Raw genomic sequence first — 20,117 nt, 5'->3', positions numbered from 1 at the left:
AATTTGGGTGATCTCCCTGTCACAATCTGGAATGGAGAGAACCCAGATGAGGAATTCTTCAAATTATTTTGTGCAAATTCCGCGAAGGGCAAAAATTTTACCCAGTCAGTCTGTGCTTCCGCAACGTAACATCTTAGGAATTGTTCCAAAGACTGGTTGATACGTTCCGTCTGCCCATTAGTCTGTGGGTGGTAGCCTGACGAAAAAGACAACTTCATGCCCATTTGGCAGCAAAATGCCCTCCAGAAACCAGAGACAAATTGGACTCCCCTATCCGACACAATGTCTTCCGGAATGCCATGCAGCCGGAAGACGTGAATGATGAACAACTCGGCCAGTTCCTGAGCCGAGGGGAGTCCTTTCAGGGGCACAAAATGGGCCATCTTGCTAAAACGGTCGACTACCACCCAAATGACCGACATTCCTTCAGACCTGGGCAATTCTCCCACAAAATCCATGGACAAGTGGGTCCATGGCTCACTCGGGGTGGGCAAAGGCTGCAGCTTACCTACAGATGCCAGCCGGGAGGATTTACTCTTGGCACAGACCGCACACTCCCTGACATACTCTTTGCAATCTGTTGCCAAAGAAGGCCACCAAGCACACCTGGCAATCAGATCCTGCGTTCTAGCAGCTCCAGGATGACCAGCATTCTTATGGGCGTGAAAGAGGTGCAGGATTTGTAAACGAAAGGGCAAAGGGATAAACATAACCCCTTCGGGTTTTCCCTCAGGAACGTCCTGCTGAAATGGACCCAAAACCTCCGTCCAATCCTCCCAAGTCTCTGTTGCGGCTAACACTAGTTCCCGCGGGATGATAGACTCAGGAGCGGGTGGCTGTGCCGTTTCTGGTTCAAAACACCTGGAGAGGGCATCTGCCTTGACGTTTTTGCTGCCTGGGGTGTACGTGATTATAAACCTAAACCTTGTAAAAAACAAAGACCATCGGGCCTGACGGGGACTCAATCTCTTCGCCCCCTCGATGTATTCCAAGTTCTTATGGTCGGTGTAAACTGTGATCGTGTGTTCTGCCCCCTCTAACCAGTGGCGCCACTCCTCAAATGCCAACTTAATAGCCAGAAGTTCCCGGTTGCCTATATCATAATTTTTTTCTGCAGGTAAAAACCTGCGGGAAAAATAAGCACATGGGTGTAATCTGCCCTGCAACCCAGACCGTTGCGACAGCACCGCCCCCACCCCAACTTCTGAGGCATCAACCTCCACAATGAAGGGAAAGGACGTGTCAACATGCCTCAAAATTGGTGCTGAGCAAAATAATTTTTTCAATAAAGCAAATGCCGCCACGGCTTCAGGAGACCAGTGGTTGGTATCCGCCCCTTTTTTCGTGAGACTGGTAAGGGGGGCAACTAAAGTGGAGTATCCCTTAATGAACCTCCTGTAATAGTTCGCGAACCCCAATAATCTCTGCAGGGCCTTCAACCCCACTGGCTGTGGCCACTCCAACACGGCTGTGACCTTGGCAGGATCCATTGAGAGGCCCGAGGTGGAAATTACGTATCCCAGAAACGTGACCGTGGTCACTTCAAATATACACTTTTCCACCTTCGCGTAGAGCCTATTCTGTCTTAATTTGTTTAGGACAAATTTTACGTGAACCCTGTGTTCGGAGAGGTTATTGGAATAAATTAGTATGTCATCGAGGTATACCAACACGAATCTACCCAAAACCTCCCGGAATACCTCATTGATTAATTCTTGGAAGACGGCTGGCGCATTGCACAACCCGAAGGGCATCACTAGGTACTCGTAATGCCCGTCGGGTGTGTTGAAGGCCGTCTTCCACTCATCACCCTCTCTGATGCGGATTAGATTGTATGCCCCCCTCAGATCCAATTTAGAGAAGATCTTTGCGGCTGTGACTTGCGTAAATAAATCGTCTATCAAGGGTAACGGATAGCGATTTTTTATCGTGATCTTATTGAGGCCCCGATAATCAATACAAGGTCGGAGACCCCTGTCTTTCTTTTTAACGAAAAAGAAACCGGCCCCAGCAGGCGACCGGGAGGGCCGGATGAACCCCTTGGCTAAGTTATCACGAATGTATTCCTGCATAGCCATCTTCTCTGGACCGGACAAGTTATACAGGTAACCCCTAGGAGGCATACAACCAGCACGGAGATCAATGGGGCAATCGAACGGGCGATGAGGGGGTAACTGATCAGCAGACTTAGGACAAAATACATCAGAGAACTCTGCATACTCTTCGGGAACCCCCTCCACAAGAATCTTGGTCCGACCCAATGTCACCTTCCCTAAACACCGTTGGTGACAATGATCGGACCATCTGGTTACCTGACCCGTAGCCCAGTCTATGTGCGGAGAATGGATTTGCAGCCACGGCATGCCTAAGATAATAGTGGAGGCAGACATGCGTAACACAAAAAATCGTAACTGTTCCCCATGCAGTACCCCTATGGCGACCTTCACCTCCGGGGTCTGTGACAGTGGGCGATCCCGTTGCAGAGGGGAATCGTCTACTGCCGTGACCTGAATGGGGGGACTCACTGGAGTGAGGGGAATACCCAACTCCTGAGCAAATTCAAGATCCATAAAATTAGCCGCTGAGCCAGAATCAACAAACGCTTCAGTGGCTACGGACTTATTCTCCCATGTGATAGTACAGGGGAGAAGCAATTTTTTCTCTTTAAGGGGTGAAAATTGTGTGCCTAGGGTGTCACCCCCCACTATTCCTAGGCAAACTCGTTTCCCGACTTGTTAGGGCAGTTTCGCACCCTATGCCCTGCTGCTGCACAATACAGGCACAGCTGTTCCGTCATTCTCCGCCGTCGCTCCACCTGGGTCAACTTCGAACGACCTATCTGCATTGGTTCGGGCGGAGGCAAGGCCGGAGAGGGTGAGACAGGCGGAGAAGGTGTTACTAGGGGTGTAGCGGATGGTGCCGCGTAAGATGTCACCCTGACGCGGTGACTACCCCTAACCTGCTTCTCATGGCGTAACCTACGATCAACTCGAATGGCCGATGATATGGCCTCATCACCTGTCTTGGGCTCGGGTACAGTTAACATTAGATCAGAGACTTCCTCCGACAACCCAGACAGGAAGTAATCCAGCAGAGCAAAGTTATCGAATCTAGCGGTGACTGACCACCTACGGAACTCTGCCGCATAATCCTCGACCGAGCCTCTGCCTTGCCGCAAAAGTTTGAGCTTCCGCTCAGAGGACGCGGCAAGGTCAGGGTCATCATAAATTATGGCCATGGCCTTAAAGAATTCCTCCACCGAGGTCAGGGCAATATTGGTAGAAGGCAGGTTGTATGCCCATGACTGGGAGTCACCAGCCAGCAAAGTTTTAATAAAGGTGACCCGTTGGGTCTCAGTCCCCGAGGATCGGGGTCTCAATTCGAAATACGATAACACTCTACTCCTGAAATCCCGAAAGTCAGATTTGTGGCCGGAAAATTTATCAGGTACAGGCATGCGAATGTCGTCACTAGGAGGGGATCGCACTGAATCAACTGACGTCTGGAGGGTTCGCACTGAGCCTGATAGGGCATCGATTAAGGCTTTGTGCTGGCCCAGTGCTTGATGGATACTGTCCACCGAAGTGGCAAGCACAGTCAGAGGATCAGCGCGTGATTCCATCTGTTTTTTGGTCTGGCGTTCTGTAACGATCGGTGAAGCACAGAGAGGATCTGATTACCAGTGATCTGCAGAATCACTGGGAATACAGATGTATACCAGATTATACGTGATCTGCAGTATCACTGATAATCCGATTTACTAGCTAACCTCTGTTCACCTGAGTAGAGTGTAGTGTTTGGTGTAACAGTAACACTTTGAGGACTAGGCCTCAGTGCAGCAAGGAGTACTGCACAGATTCCTTCCGCAGACCTGAGCTCTCCAAGACGGGAGGAGTCAGACTGACAGTAGGAAGGACAGACTGAAAGTAACCTTCAGGAGGAAGGATCACTAACAGAGTGAGGAACCGCCTCTAACAGTAAGGTCGGTTCTCGACGTCGGACAAGCCAGGTCGTACACACACGGACAGATAAAGTACAGGATCAGAAGGCAAAGGCGGAGTCAAAGTACAGGCAGGGTTCAGCAACGGGGTATCAGAAATATCGGGGTACAAAATCAGGAGGCAGAAGCAGAGTCAAGGAACGAGCCGGGGTTCGGCAACAGAGTATCAGAAATATCGAGGTACAAGATCAGAGTTCAAAAGGGTAGTCAAGGCAGGCAAAAGTCATAACAAATAAATACAATCAAACTAGTACTTTAGCTATCAACAGAATCTAGCTAAGTGTAGGATTACAGCTCCAGCTGGTCCCGGCACACTTGCGGATCTGACTACGGATCTGGGTGCTCTCACATATGTGATCGCACGCCAGACAAAGAGCAAGTGAACAACCAGCAGTATATATATTCTAGGACCTTTCCAGGACCTCCCTAATTGCTGGTCCAATGAGAGCAGTGGAATTTGTCAGCTGACCCAGCTGGTCAGCCGACACCCTTCTAACTGCTATTTAAACTCTGCCTCTGTGCTCGCGCGCGTGTAAGTCTGAATCTTGGTGGACTATCAGTCCCAGCCACACCAGTACTGTCATGCAATGTATCTAGTGCGGGGGCCGCCTCTTATGCGGATTCCGCCGTTACCAATGCGGATTCCTAGCGGCATGCGGCGGTTTTTCCGCGTTGTGACGCGCTGCTGAACGCGGAAACAGCCGCCTCATTGTGAGAGACGGCGGCTCTTCCGCGTTTCCTCACAATAGGTTAAAAGGATTTTTTTTAAAGCCAGATTGTCAGCCACAAAATCAAATTCCATTTAAACACTGCATTGTCTCTTTAATGGTGACAGAAATCTCACCCTGCTTTACAAGCTCTCCGATCTGTTCAGGAATATCTTTGCTGTAAGTATCTTATCTCACTCAGATGAGCTCTATTCTCCGCCGTGATCGCCCAAGGTAGAGAGAGAGGGAAGCATGCCATCTCCCCTCCCACATTGCTTCTCCTCTCTGATTGGGCAGAGCACACTGCAGTGACAGGCTTGGCTGGAATCTGATGCTTGTGCTCACACGTGGTTAGAATCCAACCCACAATGATTCATTACGTTGAAGGAGAACTGATGGAAGAAATGACATCTGTGATTTAGCCTCAAGCCCCATAGACATGCTTAACAGCTGTCTTTTATGCAGCACAATTATCAAGCAACTTTTGCTGTGAAACAAGTTGAACAAACCAAAAAAAGTTGCTTGCTATATGTTAACACAACTGATAAGACTGATAAGACGTCAATTCAACAGTTGGACTGACGTCTTATCAGTTCTTTGAACAATAGCTAGCAACTTTTTTTTGGTTGTTCAATTCGTTTCACAACAAACGTTTGATAATTGTGCCGCATAAAAGACCACTGTTAAGTGTCTATGGGGCTCAATTTTCCCTGCAAGCATTCAGTGCTCAGGTAGAATTTAAAGAGAACTTGTAACATAAAACAGTACTCCTGGGGGGTACTTACCTTGGGAGGGGGAAGCCACTGGATCCTATAGAGACTTCCCCCATCCTCCTCCTTCCCAAGGTAGCAGCGTTAGATGTCCCCGAAGGGCGTTCATGTAAATATTTCCTTCCTGGCTCCAGCGCAGGCACAGTAGCGGCTCTTGGCTTGGCCTAAGATGGAAATAGCCAATCACAATTGGGTGCACTCTTCTGCACAGGTGCAAGTCGCCTGCTCAGTAGAGCGGACCCAATTGGAATCAACTATTTCCGCCTTAGCCTTTCGGGGAGCAACTACTGCACCTGTGCTGGAGCCAGAGAAGGTAAATATTGCAGGCCCTACTGCGCATGCACCACAGCATGTTAAATTGTCAGCTGTGGTTTTGGAGGGAACCAGCGAGATCATTGTGGGATCGAGAAGGACAGGGAAGCCTTGATAAGATCCAGATGCTTCCCCCTCCTGAGGTAAGTAACCCCCAGGGGCACTTTTTTATGAGACAGAGTCTCTTTAACATTTACCAAACACAAACAGCAGCAATAATGCCTTTCTAATTGTTGGGAATAAAGGCAAACATTTTTTGGTTCAAGTGCAAGTCTTCAAGTCTTGATGGTTGTTAATTTTAATTTAAAAGGTCTTCCATGTAACATTTCCAACATATTTATTTTTCTAGATTAATTATGAAATGACCGATCCTTTCCTGAGTGACAGAAAAATGTATCCAACCTTATACCAGCTCTTAAAAGATGATGGGTTCCATTATGCAGCTATCGTAAAATGTTTGCTACACTTTGGATGGAACTGGGTGGGAATGGTGGTGACAAGCGATAATATTGGTGAGATGGAGAAACATGGACTGAGCAAGATGATGACCCAACATGGGATCTGCATCGAGTATCTGATCATGTTTACTGATAAAGTGAAAAATATCAACCATGGAATTGAAGTTTTTAAGAAAAAGACAGCTAAGGTTGTAATATTATGTGGAACTTTTTCATTGTCTGCATTCCGTGTCTTAAATAAGCTTGGAACAATTGACTTAAATATTACCTTCATTCTTCATGAGTCGTGGAGAAATATAATTAATAGGCAATATTTTCCAGTTGAACAGCTCAACTGCAGCTTCACTTTCCTATGGCCTGAACATGTACATATTAACCCAAACATAACTGCTTTCATTAAAGATGTTGTCTCATCCAACCACCCACCTGACCCAATACGAGAAGACCTCTGGTTAACAGCATTAAATTGTCTTTCTTCTAATGTACATAAAAATTTTATTTTTGAGAAGAGGTTTCAGAGATGTATAGTGAACTGCACAGAATTACATATTAGATCAGCTTCCTCTCAAATGATGGTGAAAATGAAAATGTCTTTTAATTCTATTCTTGCAGTCTATGCTCTGGCTGATGCCCTGAGGACAATGTACTCTGTGAATGGGGCATCCAGAAAGTACAAAGTAACAGAAATGGTGAGTAGTGGTGTAGTGAACCTTAAATTTAGCAAACCTCAAAAACAGTTAAGGAGACACTGAAGCCTCTTGAAATCCCACTTTTTATTCAACATTTAACTTCAGCACTATAAGCCAAGCTAAAATGAAACCCCCCAAATCCCCTGGGCTAAATGCAAAGATCGCTTCCTAGTAGAGGCAGAGCTTAGGGCTGTAACTCTGCCTCTACTCGCGTCAATCCCCGCTGATCTCTGCCTCTCCCCACCCCTCTCAAGTCTTCTTTCACTAAGAGGGGCAGGGAGAGGTGGAGATCCGCAAGGTTTGACGTGAATGGAGGCAGAGCTGCAGCTCAAAGCTCTGCCTCTCCGAGCAGCAAAATCCACGACTTTGAAAGCCGTGGATTTTTGCCCCGGTATTTAGGGGGTTTCTAAACCTTCTGCCGTGGGGATGCGGCATTTTAGCTTGGCTTATAGTGCTGAAGTTAAATGTTGAATAAAAAGTGGGATTTTAAGAGGCTTCAGTGTCTCTTTAAGCTGCAACAATTCTTATGACAGCCAATAGAACTGAGTAAAATAACCATTATTACTCACTTGGTGCCCAGCGAATGGTGACGCCCAATTTCTGGAATGACGTGTGCTCCGAAATTACCTGCTTTTGTCTTAAAGGACCACTATCACCAAAAATTGTAACACAAACATATTCAAATGAGAAGTATGTTTCTTCCAGAGTAAAATGGGCCATATATTACTTTTACCCTATGTTGCTGTCATTTACAGTAGTTAGTAGAAATCTGACATTACCAACAGGTTGTGGACTAGTCCAACTCTTCGTGGGGGAATCTCAGCAAGGCTTTTATTCTTTTTACAGACTTTCCCTGAAAATAATTTCTCAATGATGCTGGACAGCTTCCCTGCTCGCTGCACACTCTTTTGGCATTTGGACTGAGCAACTGCCATACACTAAGTGCTTTGGAAAATAAACAAAACCCTGCACATGAGGAGATGGGCTAGACCAACACCTGTCAGTTCTGTCAGATTTTTACTACCTACGGCAAATGACAGCAACATGAGAGAAAGGTAATTCAAAGCTCATTTTACTCTGGAAGAATTGCACTTCTTCTTTATATGTGTTTCCATGTATTTTAAACTAGCTGATGGCCAGGCGTTGCCCGGGTATGCACTTGGCTGGTTTTGTCTCAACCCTCTTTTTCTAACCCTAACACACAATTAACCAATTACTCAATGACCAAGTTTGGGAGCTTGGAGGTCTTTGGCATTAATAATTTGCATTGAATTTGAAATGAAACAAATCTGATTGGCTGTTTGTGGCTCCACCCCCTTTTCTGAATTTGAACCCCAGTTACCCAATGATCAACTGTACCAGGTTTGAGGCTTGTGCCATTAACAGTGCAAGAATGGCAGCAATGTAAATATTCCTCTTGAAAATCAATAGGTGAATTTTGATTGGCTTTTATTGGCTCCACCCATTTTCTGAATATTAATCCCAATCACCCAGTGACCAACTGTGCAAAGTTTGAGAACCCTACCATTAACAGTGTAAGAATGGCTGCTGTTCACATTTTCCAGTGAAATTTGTATTTGTCTCCACACACTTTTTAATTATGGGAATAAAAACTATCCTATATGTTATTCCAGGTAATGTACTATGTGTGTGCCAAATTTCATTCAAATCCGTTCAGCCATTTTTGCGTGATCGAGTAACAAACATCCAAACATCCAAACATCCCAACATCCAAACATCCGAACTTTCTCATTCAAAATATTAGTAGGATTTTATGATTTTTGTGATAGTGGTCCTTTAAGCACCACTAACTTAAAAGAAAAACTGATTGTGAGTAGAGATGTAGCGAATGGTTCGCCGGCGAATGGTTCCAGGCGAACTTTGGTGGCCAGACTCGCTGGCCATGACACTCACTCATGTGCCTGCTGAAAATAGACAGACTAGGGAGAGCTGCTGCAGATATTTTCTCCTAGGGAAAGATTAGTTAGGCTCTTGGCTTGCTCCTGGCTGATTGTTATTGCTAAAATAGCACCCCTCCACAGCTCCTTTGAGAGCTAATGTTCTCCTGATGTGGTTTTTGTGTGTGTGTTGCTCACTGACATTATACAGCCCAATCTGTTGCAGCTGGACCTTGGTAATTGTTATTACTGTGCCAGCCAGGCCCTGCCTAACTATCTATACTGGGACACCTACCTATTCCTACCTAACTACTGGGGCACCTACTTACCTATATGGGGATACCTACCTATCTACCTATACTAGGGGACCTACCTATGCCCACCTACCTATACTGGGTTTCCTACCTATGCCTAGCTAACTACTGAGGCACCTACCTATGCCTACCTACCTATACTGGAACTCCTACCTGTGCATACCTAACTACTCGGGGAACCTACTTACCTATACGGGGACACCTACCTACCTACCTATACTAGGGGACCTACCTATGCCTACCTACCTATACTGGGACTCCTACCTATGCCTACCTACCTATACTGGGTCTCCTACCTATGCCTAGCTAACTACTGAGGCACCTACCTATGCCTACCTACCTATACTGGGTCTCCTACCTATGCCTAGCTAACTACTGAGGCACCTACCTATACTGGGACTCCTACCTATGCCTACCTACCTATACTGTGACTCCTACCTATACCTACCTAACTACTGGGGCACCTACTTACCTATACGGGGACACCTACCTATACTAGGGGACCTACCTATGCCTACCTACCTATAATGGGACTCCTACCTATGCCTACCTACCTATACTGGGACTCCTACCTATGCCTACCTAACTACTGGGGCACCTACTTACCTATACGGGGACACCTACCTATACTAGGGGACCTACCTATGCCTACCTACCTATAATGGGACTCCTACCTATGCCTACCTACCTATACTGGGACTCCTACCTATGCCTACCTAACTACTGGGGCACCTACTTACCTATACTGGGACTCCTACCTATGCCTACCTACCTATAATGGGACTCCTATCTATGCCTACCTACATACAAGAAGATAATAAGGTCGTTGCTTCATTGTGGTCAGACCAAATTTGATCAGCTGGACAGTCACTGTTGTTCTATCATTGAGCTTCCACAGCCCGGCGACCATATGGGCTTGAAAACCGCCACGGCCTACACTCTCGCCAGGGTGCGCACCAGTCCAGCACGGCCGTCACTACGCAAACAGCTGTTTGCGGTGCGTTACACGGTGAGTTTGGTGTGTCAGTGTGAAGCAGAACTCTAATTACACTCCCTGATTGATGTATACACATGCAAGATGTTTGAAAGCACGTTAGGCCTGCAATTTAGCATTCAATGTGATTTCTGCCCTTAAAACGCTGCTTTGCGTCAAATCCAGATTTTCCCCCAGGACTTTAGGCATGTATCCCACTCCGCCATGCCCCCTCCAGGTGTTAGACCCCTTGAAACATCTTTTCCATCACTTTTGTGGCCAGCATAATTTTTTTCTATTTTTCAAAGTTCGCATCCCCATTGAAGTCTATTGCGGAACTTTTCCGCGAACCGAACCTTCCACGAAGGTTTGCGAACGGGGTTCGCGAACTGAAAATTGGTGGTTCGCGACATCTTTAATTGTGAGCAGTGATGATGAGCACACATCTTGCATAATCATGATTTAGCATCATAATTAGGGATGGTCGGAAATGCCGATTTATGGTTTTATGATTTCTGAGAAGTCTTTTTTTTGGTCATGTTTTACATTTTTTGATTGGCTAGATCAGTGTTTCTCAACATTTTATTGGTACGTACCCCCTTTAAAACCCTGTACTCACCAACTACCCCCAGCATAGTAAATATTATGACAAGTACCCCTTGACAAATATATATTTAGTCGTAGTACATGATAATTGGTTCTAAACAATTTCCAAGCATTAACATTATTGCTTTTAATTAGCTCAAATACTAATTTTGTGTTGTTTAAATAAGATTTATTTTCTAAAACTCTAAATTTGTAATTCTTGGTTAAGTATATCAAGCCTGAGTACCTCCTCCTGGAACCATCAGAAGTACCCCCTGGGGTACGTGTACCGCATGAACCTAGGGGCTAGATACTTCCAAAGTAGACTCAGAAGTATTGGAGCAATCAGAGAATGCAGAATTGTACCACGATAATCGGAATACCACAGACATTTTAGGCCAATCACAACACGACTCAGGAATCCTTGCTATCCCAGTCTTGTGATTGGTCTAAAATTACCTCAGTAATCCGATTTTCACAAAAAAAAAATGTGCATTGTTTGATTGGTCCAATTCTGCTGATTTCTGTAACTGGGCTAAAATCACTGAGTTGCCGTAAATTAGATTTCTTTGGAAATCAAATTTCCGAGTTTTGTTTTTGGACTTTGGAGTTCTGATTGGAAATACCGATTTCTGATAAAAAAAAAAAAAAGCGGAAATTTCAATTCTGCAGAATACAAATGAGCTTCCCTTAATCATAATTTATATTCTGATTCAAAAATCATATTGCAAAATGACATAAAAATATTGTAATTAATTTGTTTGTAGCCATAATCATGAACCGTAATTTAGCTATTTTGCATCATCTTGTGTAGTGTTATTTTGTGTCAGCTTTATAGTGGTCAGAAACTCTGACATAACATTCAATAAAAATGTGCTTTACTACTTTTTATTACTCATACAGTTATCATATTTGCTTTTGTGGACACGTAATATTGTCTGTTTACAAATTACAAGTTTCCAAAGTGTCGTTTTTCTTACCCTGAAAGCTGGCATTGCATTTTATTCTTTATATATTATAATTGCTTTTTTTATATATTAAAATCTTCTAATGAGTTATTCTAAACACTGTGTGTGCCTGAAGCAGAGACAGTTTCTCAGAGAGTGTTTGTTTACATTCCAGTGTTGATACATTTGTGTTTAACAAGTAAAAAAGATACTGTTATCTCTAGTTTGAATGCGGATTTGAAGCTGAATAGCAGGACAAAGTGCTTTGTTTAACCATTTCAGTGATGTTCCGTTATAATTTTTTTCTGGAATAGTGGCTTCCAAGATGTGAAGAATCTTTTAGAGCAAAGTAGAAATGCTGGCTTTCAGACATTTTTAAAGGTTAATATCAAAGCCCCCATACATGCTATCATCACCGAAGGAAAACTGTTTTTTTTTTAAATAGTATAAAATGTCATTTTATCGAGTTTAAGAAAACATTCTTCCCTTTGAATTTTGATTTTTTTTTTCAAAAACTGCAAGGTCTTTTTGAATCTTTTTTTTTAGCTAGTTCCCATCATTCCCCATGACATAAGTAGCAATTTTGATGACAATAGCATGTATGTGGTCTTTGCTATAAGCAGCTAAACTTGGCACAAACTTACTTTCAATTACACAAATGTATGCAAAATTACAATTGGATTGCACAGAATCAATAGGATTTTCAAATCGTAGTTATGTATGGCCATAATTGGGTACTTTTAAGCAAAATTGTTACGGTACAGAGGGGTTGAATTTAAGCTGTTATCCGCTACTATAAACATTATTATGTCATCAGGGACATAGTAATAGGCGTTACAGAGGTTGCGACCACATCGGGGCCCTTAGGCCCGAAGTGCAGTATTAGCTCTCTATTGGTCAGGGGCTCATAATAATCACTTGTATAGATACTTTGTATAGTGGTAATCATTAACAAACTGTTCCCCACCCCCTTCTTGCACCTCTGACACTGTAGTTGCCATTGGCAGGTTTTGGTACGCCGTATCAATTGTTATGCATAGGGTCCTTGGGTGGCCCAATGTAAAACTTGCATTAAAGAGGATCTGTAACGTCAAAAGATCTCCTGGGGGGTACTCACCTCGGGTGGGGGAAGCCTCCGGATCCTAATGAGGCTTCCCACGCTGTCCTCTGTCCCTCAGGGGTCTCGCTGCAGCCCTCCGAGAAAGATGACGTCAATATTTACCTTTATATATACACTGAGAGATAAACCATCCGGCACTACGTGTTACAGGTCCATCAATCTGTCATTTATTACTTCATTATTTCAAATCGTACATAAATCCATGATCAGTGATTCATATAGACAATTCATTCATACCCTGTCCGGTAGCTGCTGTGGGGCAATGTGGGAGCAGCGGTCCGCCTGACGACCGTTTCGCTCGAACACGAGCTTCTTCCGAGGCTCTCTCAGTGTATATATATTGGATGACCTCTTCAGCATCCTGAGCACACGGAAGGTTGATACCCTGTCCCCTCTGTACCAGAAGATCCCTCCATTTTTTCTCATGACCGCAGTGCCAGTCTCCTTTGTTTTTTCTTTTGTTTTTTTCTTTCTTTGATGTGCATCAATATTTACCTTCCTGGCTCCTGCGCAGGCGCTCTGACGGCTGTCGGCTCTGAAGTAGGCGGAAATACCCGATCGCCGTCGGGTCTGCTCTACTGCGCAGGCGCAAGTTTCCTGCGCCTGCGCAGTAGAGCGGACCCGACTGAGATCGGGAATTTCTGTGTAGTTCGGAGCCGAGAGCAGCCACAGCGCCCCCGCTGGAGCCTGCAAAGATAACTATTGAACTGACAGTCGGGTCTGTCGCCGGCTGTTCGGAGGGCTGCAGCGAGACCCCCGTGGGACAGAGGACGGCGTGGGAAGCCTCATTAGGATCCGGAGGCTTCCCCCACCCAAGGTGAGTACCCCCCAGGGGATCTTTTTGATATTACAGAGTCTCTTCAAGGCCAACAGCTCCTTAGCTACGCCACTGTATGTCATTGATTTTTAGCTGACTTTGTGAGCGCTTATTATGTGAAGTAACAAATTTCACCTTCTATGGAAGCTGCACAGATATGTCAGAAATTCACCTCGAGAAAACCCATTGGCGAAGAATTACTTCTTTAATGAAGAAGGTAAAGCATTGAGTAACAAGACATTTATAGCAAGCTGGGTAATTCATAAAACTGAAGACTATCATACGCATACCATTACACCACTCATCAGTTTTAGTGACAATGGAGACATTGATGATGCCTGGAACCTTAGAGCAGAAAATGTCACATGGAAGGGAGGCACGGTAAGAGGTTAAGATACAATCTATATTTTTTTTTTCTGGTTGGACTTGATAGATGAATGTCTTTAACCAAACTAACTACATAACTAGGTAATCACCTAATATGTCGTATTTGCATAAATTATATCTTGACCATACTCACAAAACCAGCATCTTGTTAAAGAGTAACTGTCAGACTGCAAAAGCTAATTTAAACCTCTATTCTCCTGTGTTAAACAGTTTAGAAGGAAGCCAAAAAGGCAATACTGAAGTTAAAAATCTCTCTTACTTTTGATGTGTGCTGAACAGCAAGGCTGTTAGACCCAAGCTCTTAAGAGGCCTAGAGGCCGCATACCATACTGCAAAGCATTCTGGGGCTGCTTCTTCCCACCTTGGGTCCTCCCCTCTGCTGCTAGTGAGAAGTTACAGGCTCATGTTACAACGCAGTCCAGCTCACAGCACTGAAAAATCTCCGGGCAGAGTATACTGCATGAGTCCGCTATTGTTCCTAGCCACATGGCTAATTAATATTCACTGCACAGTAGTGTTGTCTTTTTTGTGAGTCGAATCATCAGGAAGCAGGCAGGACATGACGACACATTTGGCTTCGTAGGAGACAGACAAACATGGAACCTGCCATGAGCTGTCAGGAGCATCATTCTCTGCAAATACTATATAAAAATTCTGTGAAATCCAAATGTGGACAGTGAAATGCATATGTAATGTAAGTACAGCCAATATTTAGTTACTGATATATGTGGTTTTTTTTCTCTGAGACCTTATACCTAACATCTCTTTAAAGAGACTCTGTAACAAAATGTTCAGCCGTATTTCTTCTATCCTATAAGTTCCTATACCTGTTCTAATATGGTCAGCCTTTCCTAGTTGCACAGTGGCTGTATTATCTCTGTTATATAATCTAATCTTCTTTCTTCTGATGGCTTTGTTGGGCTCAGGCACTCAGGCAGGAATGTGCTGCTCTGCTTGTCTTAGGATAGAAGCTATACACACCCTCTCTAGGCCCCCTGCAGGCTCTGTGTGAGTCACAGACTGGACTACTCTCAGCTTATCACACTCTGGTTGGAAGCCATGTCTTTTGTTTGTAAACACTGCCTAAAACTGGCAATTACAAGCCAGGATTGCAGCAGGGAGTGGCAGAAACAGCAAAGAGGGGCCCAGGAGAACATAATGAATAGAATGGTATGCTTTTTATTGTAAGAGTCCAGATTCTCTTTAAGGTTTTTATACTTAACTAGCTGACCCGCGGCGTAGCATACGCCACATAAGAGGGTAGAGGGCAGGAAGGGGGTATTGGGCACAGCGGTGGGGAGGGGGGGTTGGACCCCCTCAACTGGGTCCCCCATGTGCACTCCCTCTCCTGCTTAAGCACAGTAGCAGCTGCCACTATTAGTAAGAGGCAGCAGGCGGGGATGACTCACCTCTTCCGTGTTCCATCATGTGTTCCACTGCCGTCACTTCCTGCAATGCCGCCCACTGTATTGGTGTAATTTGCCTTTTTAAAACAGAAGGAAATCTGCAATAACTCAGCTATAAGTGAACATTTGTGATTACCCACAATGCACTGCTACTAAATATGCAAATAATTCCTTTTCACCCTTAGTAAGCCAAGCAAGCATCCAGAACCACTGGTGTATAGCAAGCCTATAGCTTTAAATTTTACACAGTCATATCAAACCCACATGTAGACAGCCTGTTTCAGACTTTTGGTCCTCATCAGTACATGTAAGGAACTGATATGGCTATATGAGATAGGGCTTGGACCAGTACAACAGAGTAACCAAGCAGCTCAGGGTGACCCGAACCACTCAGAATGTATAGGGGGATAAAAGGCACCAAAAAGACCTCCTACTAAAAAAAATCAAAGCTTGGTGTAATTTGCCTTCTTAAAACAGAAGAAAAACTGCAATAATTCAGCTATAAGTGAACATTTGTGATTACCCACAATGCACCGCTACTAAATATGCAAATTATTCCTTTTCACCCTTGGTTAGTCAAGCAAGCCTATAGCTTTAAGTTTTACACAGTCATATCAAACCCACATGTGACAGCCTGTTTTTTTTTTGCTTTCTTGGCTCCTGTTGCACGCAACAGGAGTCCCGGGTAAGCAAGGCCTTTATGCCCATGCACGTAAAAAGCACACCTCACAAAACGTGCATGGGCAGCCACAGGCTCCACAATACAGCAGGACCTTTCCGGTGTTCCCCAAAGGGAACCTTCCGCCTTTGCCTTCGGTGCAGGGGGTTTCTTGGGTCCTCCAACACCCGAAGTATAGAAGGACCCCAACCTGCCCAGTGGTTACCCAAAGGGCCTGGCCATGTGGCAACCGTGTCCACATGGTCCGAGTGGCTCTCCCAAGAGGGAGCCGGGGCGGGAACCAAAGTCCCCGGTGCTAGCAAGCTGGCCCCGGCCTTGCGGCTGGAGTTATAAAAATTCTGCACTATCCCTAGCCAAAAGGCCAGGGAGCTGCATTAGTCAGCAATGCATATGGGCAGTACAGGCCAAAGTACCCTACTTCCACCTGGAATCTGCTACATCACAGGTTTTTTCAGGTACGCCTAAACAAAGCCCTTAGCCCTTAGCCCTTCAGCCTCAACCAGTTTTCAAATGATTGGACCTCATCAGTACATAGCTGGGATTGATACAGCTGTATGAGATAGGGCTTGGACCAGTACAACAGAGTAACCAAGCAGCTCAGAGTGACCCAAACCACTCGGAATGTATAGGGGGATAAAAGAGACCAAAAAGCCCTCCTACTAAAAAAAGCAAAGCTTGGTGTAATTTTCCTTCTTAAAACAGAAGCAAATCTGCAATAATTCAGCTATAAGTGAACATTTGTGGTTACCCACAATGCACTGGTACTGAATATGCAAATTATTCCTCTTTGCCCTTGGTTTGATATGACACTACTTCTTCTTCTTGCTTGGACCAGTCCCTTCTTCTTGCTTAGACCGGCCCTGGGGGCAGGGAGCTACTTCTTCTTCTTGTTTGAAGGTTGAGGCACTTACTCTATTATATATATAGATTTGATATTTTTTTTTCTTATTCTTTTAGATATTTTAGTACATTCTTTGTCCTTCAGACATTGTCATGAGAAGTGACTTCTGATAGGTTGGCCAGGCTTCTCGGGTGGAACAGAACCCCCCAGGCAGCCAGGGGAGAGACAATAATTAAAGTTATTTTCCAAGCACCCTTCTTTTCTAGGCACCCTTCGGTAGTGTAACCCCTTGAGTGCCTGTTTAAATATGCAGGGATGCAAGTGGGAGCTCGTGGCAAAATGACCTAAGCAGGGAATGTGTAATGTTTCTCAGCAGTTCATCTAAGCTGTGGCAAGTAAATAGAAACTTAAGACTAATGAGACAGATTCAGCAAGAGCAGAGGCAGCACAACAAATATAAAAGGCACATGTATAGGGATGTCGGTGCTGCCTCTTTCCTATTGTAATGCCCTCACTGCACGGACCTCTTCGGTAACTTACCGAACATCTACCACATGTGTGAAAATATTGATGAATTAGCACAGTGAAGTGTAAAATACCGAATGCAGTATTTTAAGGACTGGGATTTTGTTATCGAACACCCTTTGATGAATTGAAGCCTATATGCTTAATGGACTCCTGAAGTGAGAGGGATATGGCATTTAATTCCTTTTATACAATAAAAGCAAAAGGATGAGGACACTTTGGATGTGGTGGCTAGATTATATGAGGACCAATACTGAGCAAATACAAGATATTTCATTGTTTTGGGAAGCTACCAAGCCAGTTTTGAGGGGTGAAATTATTAAGTATATAAGCAAATGAAAGAAAAAAGCTTATTCTGATTACACTGAAACAATTTATATGGCTAGGAGACACTATCCAGCTGTGGCTGGATAGTGTATTGGTTAAGAGCTCTACCTCTGACCAAGGTGACCTGGGTTGAAATCTTGTCTCTTCCTGTTCAGTAAGCCAGCAGTGGTGCTCGGATACCTCTTTTTGATATCCGGGTTGTTCTGAATCTGCATAGCAAAAAATCTGGATAAATCCAGATATTTGGATTCGAACCGTTCGGAAATCCATGTCGACCCAGATATCTGAATCCATTATCTGGAAATCCGGTATCCGGACTAAAATCCGGGAACTGGCTTTTAAATTGCTTCCAAAACGTTTTTTATAGTAAATGATGCATGAAGCATCATTTTTTTTTTTTTTTTTTTTTTTAAGAAAAACAGCAATTGTTTATGTGGGGAGGTACTGTATAATACACAGAAAAAAAAATGGCTGTAAATTAACATCAAGAGGTTCCAGACAGCAGCCGTGCAGCCCACATTGGCCTCAGTTCACTAAGCTTTATCAAACACTTTATCGGACATTTGATAATTTACCTCATGGGTAAAATAATTTTGAATTCACTAAGGTGTTATATATTTATCGAAATGTTTTATCTATAAAACGTTCAATAAATCTATCACACCGTAGTGAATTCAAAATTAGAATTTACCCATGAGGTAAATTATCAAACGTTTGATAAAGTGTTCGATAAAGCTTAGTGAATTGAGGCCTTTGTGACCAATGCACAACTGGGATATCACAGTTTTCAGCCCAGAAATCTTACAAAAATTAAACAGTTTTTTTCCCCCAAGAAAATACAGCTATTGTAGTGGCGTAATAGCTGGTGGCAGACTGGCAGCAGAAGATTTGTTCTGTGTGGACCCTGGCGGTGGGTAGAGATCTCTGTTGTAGAGCTGGTGGTGGCCTGCTCATTCACCATCAGCTCGATCACAGGCTTGGCGTCTTTCTCCTCTAATGTGCGCCGACAGCCCTGCTGGAAAATGGCCGCTACACGCTGCTGCATCTCTGCAGCGTCACTCCCCCGAACAGCTGGCCCCCCAGTGCGTCCATAGCCAGTGGCTAGCGGCACAATGGACACTGAAGCAGCAGAACTGCTCCCTCTCCTCTTGCCCTTGCTTTTCATGCTGTCCCTCCCCCGGCTGCCAGTGCCAGCAGACATAGTACAACTTTATATGTGCCAAATGAAGTGGGGTACTTGTACTTTATTCAAATCAGTAGTACTAGTAGATAGTAGCAGTAGAACTTCAACTAATGGAGTGACAGCAGAGTAGCACACACTGACACACTAACTGTCTGTCTATCTGTCACACTGTAACAGCACTGCAATTAAAGTAAGCTAACTCAATACAATTTAACTATATATAACTTATATAGTATAACCTCCTGCTGCGCCAAAAGGACCGCCATGGAACCACCGCTAGGTCCCATAGCTTTCGTGACACCTCCTGCGGTGCCAAAACGACCGCCATGGAACCACCGGCAGGTCCCAAAGCTTACACGACACCTAAATAAAAATAAATAAATCAAAAAATAAATCTAAAAAAATAAAAATAAAAAATGACCGGTGGAACAGCCACTAGGTCCCGTGGGCTACCATTTAGCAAAATCAAGGTTTCAATTCCGATTACTTTAATTTTTCAGACGGAAATTCAGAGGAAATGTAACGGTTATGGAATTTAGCTCTGGCGGAATTCAGGAATTCTGGCGGAACGGAGTTCGGACTTTCCGATTATCCCCATTAGCCAACAGCACTGGAGATGTCTCTCAGTGAGCAGTAACAAGCAAGGATGAGATTATCATCATGGCGCCCACCTTATATACAGGAGGGGCTAGCCAGGGTTCCCCTCTGTGATTGGTTACTAGGGCTTCATCTGGGACCCCTCTGATTGGCTCAATGACGTCATGGATGTCATGTCCGTATTTCCGCTATCTGGATCCGGTACTTGAACTAGTTATCTAGACGGATTCCCAGATGCCTAATACGTATCCGGATTCGCTCAGATAGCGCATTCTGGATTTATCCAGCTATCTGGAATCCGTATCCAAGTTCGGATACCAGAAAAACGTTTGGATATCTGGGTAGTTCGGGTATCTGGAATCTGGATGAGCATCCCTGTAAACCAGCATCTATTCAGTGAGGAGACCATGGGCTAAACTCCCTAACACCGTAACTGCCTATAGAGTGCATCCTAGTGGCTGCAGCTCAATCACTTTGAGTCCGCCAGAAGAAAAGCATAATATAAATGTTATTAGTCTTGTCTAGCTAATGTGTGTGTGGATGGAAGACAGTCATGGCTGGATGCTACGGCAGCACTTGATC

Source organism: Hyperolius riggenbachi, chromosome 1 (genome assembly GCF_040937935.1).
Source record: "Hyperolius riggenbachi isolate aHypRig1 chromosome 1, aHypRig1.pri, whole genome shotgun sequence".
Classification (NCBI taxonomy): Eukaryota; Metazoa; Chordata; class Amphibia; order Anura; family Hyperoliidae; genus Hyperolius; species Hyperolius riggenbachi.
Note: the sequence above shows the minus strand (reverse complement) of the source record.